At 33.9% G+C, this 3,243-nt stretch overlaps 1 long non-coding RNA gene across 1 annotated transcript; it reads left to right on the forward strand.

Moving 5' to 3' along the window:
- Nucleotides 1-491: 491 nt before the first annotated feature.
- Nucleotides 492-2,378, forward strand: LOC107827336 (uncharacterized). The gene is made up of 2 exons (XR_001657499.2): nt 492-1,356; nt 2,026-2,378. It is a non-coding gene; the product is annotated as an uncharacterized LOC107827336 (long non-coding RNA).
- Nucleotides 2,379-3,243: the final 865 nt, after the last annotated feature.

Consider the following 3,243-nt stretch of genomic DNA (forward strand, 5'->3'; position numbering starts at 1 on the left):
GAATTTTAATTTATTTTTACTTTTAATGTTAATCGTAGAACATAAAACTTGAAAACAAAAAAAATAGTTTCATTTTTTATTTCTATTTAATTAGAGTTATTAGTATTTTTATAGGGATGTTATTTTAATATTGTTATGCTCTATTTTCCTCTACTATTAATCTAGTATAATCTTTACAAAAAACACCAAAAATAGTTTCACAATATAATGTAGTTTATTTTAATTAATTAGTGTTGATTTTTTACATTTTATAGTATATCTTGTATTATTTTAGAAGGAAGAATTAAGGTTTTGAAGCCCATAAATTTCAGATTTAAGAAGCCTACTTTGAATTAATTTTGGAGGAAAGTTATCCCAATTCGGCCTAACCTTGTCCCCAATTCCTTAACCCGCAACCTCTAGCCTAGACGACCCGACCCATCAGCCCATCTCCCACTTAAAATGAAAAATACATCTCACCCATTCAAATTCTTTCCATCAAAGGGCTGATATTTATTTTCCACACCAAATATAAACCCCTTTATCATATTTCACACCCAAACCTTAAACTTCCTAACCTAGCCGCACACCACCCTTCTCTTCCCTTATGCCGCCGTCTACCACCCAATCTTTTCCAAACTCGGATGAGATCACCCGAACCCACTCGCCCATGGTCCCCCTCTCATTCTCGACGTCACCCAAACCCTAACAAACTCTGACACAAGAATATTCCTGCATGTGATTATCATATTTCTTATTCTCTCTTGGACAAATATTGGAAAAATGAGAGCTAAAGGATAAAGATATTTTGATCATAGGTTTTCACTTATCTAAAGTCGGTCCATCCAAAGGGAATTTTGGATTTTGGAGGTTTTTGAGATTTTTAGAGATGATTTTCGGATTTCTTCTAGAGTAAGCATAGAAGGTTCGAGAGGGGGATAAAGATGATTTTCAGATTTTTCAAGGAAGAAAAACACACACACGAATTCAGAGAGAGAATTTTTTTTTGAAAAAAGCTAGGGTTTCAGAAAAAAGGGGTCTTCTTCTGATTCTTCATTTTTTGGAATTCTGCTTTCAGTTTTTCTTCAAACACCAGAAAAGTCAAAAAAATCAAAAAGAAAAAGAAAAATACATACACGACAAAAAAAGGCTTCAATTTTCGAGTTAGCTTGAATTCTAATTCCAGTTGTTTCTTTTGGTTTTAATTCCGAAAGGGAGATTATTTGAGGTTCGAGGTTGATCGAAGTGTTGATTCAAGGTCGAGTTCGTGGCTCTTGAATCTTGTTGCATTGTAGGTGCTGTCTTCTTCAGACTTTCATTGCCGGATTCGCCTATATTTGATTTTAAGCAAAATTAATCAAAGTCTCTTGCATTCAGGTTACTTCTAATTTCCGCATCTCTATTTTCAGGTGTTGATTTAAATTATAATAAGAGCCTAAGGATAAATGGTTTAGAACAGTCTAGTCATCTATTTAGTTAAGTGAAGTAATCAAGCTCGAATATTAGTAAAAGCAATTTTATTAGATTTCAGTCTAGGTGAATTTCCTTTCATATGCAGATATGATTTTGTGTGTGTTTGAAATGTCTCTTAATGTGAAATTTGCTTGGTTTCAATATGTTCAGTTGGAGTCGAATTTGATTCTGGGTTGGGTAAATCTCTTGGAGTATTTTTGGTGTCGCATTTAAGTTCAAACCTTCTTGGAGCATGTTACTGCAGTTCATGAATATTTTTGCTTGTTTTGTTAAGTTTAAACTTGAAAATATGAAGTTTGAAATTATCTTTTGATGTTCTCTGCCTATTCTTGTGTCAATTAGCACCGAATTTTATCTTTCCGTAAAAGTTAGTGTCGAGCTGCTTTATACTTGATATGTTTAGGAACAAGTTCAGAGGATCCTCGTTTGTTTGCTAAGTCTAAACTTGAAATAAGTTTTTGAGATCTACTTTGGTGATTATTCATTCATTATCGGGCTAGCCTTTCAGTTTAAGAATGTAAATCAAACTCAAATTTGCTTGGTTTTGACATGCTTTGTTTGAGGTTTGTGCAGCTATGCAACTGTCAAACGATCCATGGATTATTAGTGTATTTTTCTTGAGCTTGTTGTGAATATTTGAGTTCAGTCTGCCAGTATCAGCTGAAGCGAGTTCCGAAAACTTTGTTTGATATTCTTTCCCTGTCATCTTGTTACTACGCTGATTGGGGATCACATTCTGATGGTTTCTTCTTTTCTGTTAGAATATGCTAATAGTTTAGTTGAGGTCTAAAGTCAGTTTGAATTCATGCTAGTTTCACGCTTGACTTATTTCTTTCTTAATTGAGTCCACATTCCATGACTAGAATTGTTGCATTCTTTGTAAGAATTGTGGTTCCCCGTTAATTTAATCGTTCAGCCTTTTAGTAGTCGAGTGGCATTTGTGAAAATAGTGCTATAGGAATGGGATAGTAAAATAATAGCGTATCTCAATATGCTTTAAAGCCACATTTTCTTTTATTTTGTCCTGTTCTAGTTCTCAACTTATTTCAGATGCTTTACCTTCTAAGTGTTTGTTTGGACAATATTTGTTGGAATAATTTGGGACGTGGGAATGGGAAAGACTTAGCCCATTAGTGTTTAATTCGTCTACATGCTCTAGGATTGGGCTCGATCTAAATACATGAAGTTGATAAGTTAAATGAACATGATCATGAATTGAATTCTCTTTTAGTTTCTCTTATTTACTTATTCTTATTTTTATTTTTCGCTAGTATTATGTTTAGGCCGATCATATTTGGGTAGGTAAACTTTTAAGGCGTTTATGTTTAGTTTCTTTTGAGGCGAGAGGTTATCCCTTTAGTTAATTATATTATCCGGAGAATGCCCGGAAGAACTGGTAAATATTTTAGAGGCCGTGATGAGCATCGTGGAGGAAGCATAGTGTAGGTTAGTTTAGGACTTTTCTTGTCTTTTCTTTTCTTCTTCTTTTATTAGGCGGGGATAACGTTGAACCTCTTGTGTGTTTATTTTGATTTTGTGTGTTTTTGTCTCAATTAGAATATTTTTTTAAATCCAATTAAATCAAGTACGCAGCCGTGACTTTCACGGGACTTGGGGAATGCCTAACACCTTCTCTCCGAGTTAAATAAATCCCCTTACTTGGAATCTTTGGGGCAAATTAGTTTGGAGTCAAATGTGTTTTAAAGGAAAAATTACTTTTTATGGTGACTTGGCACATCAAAATCTTATGTCAAGTGGCGACTCTGAAAAGTCTCTTTTGAACATAATTTT

The sequence above is a fragment of the Nicotiana tabacum genome, chromosome 19 (genome assembly GCF_000715075.1).
Source record: "Nicotiana tabacum cultivar K326 chromosome 19, ASM71507v2, whole genome shotgun sequence".
Lineage (NCBI taxonomy): Eukaryota > Viridiplantae > Streptophyta > Magnoliopsida > Solanales > Solanaceae > Nicotiana > Nicotiana tabacum.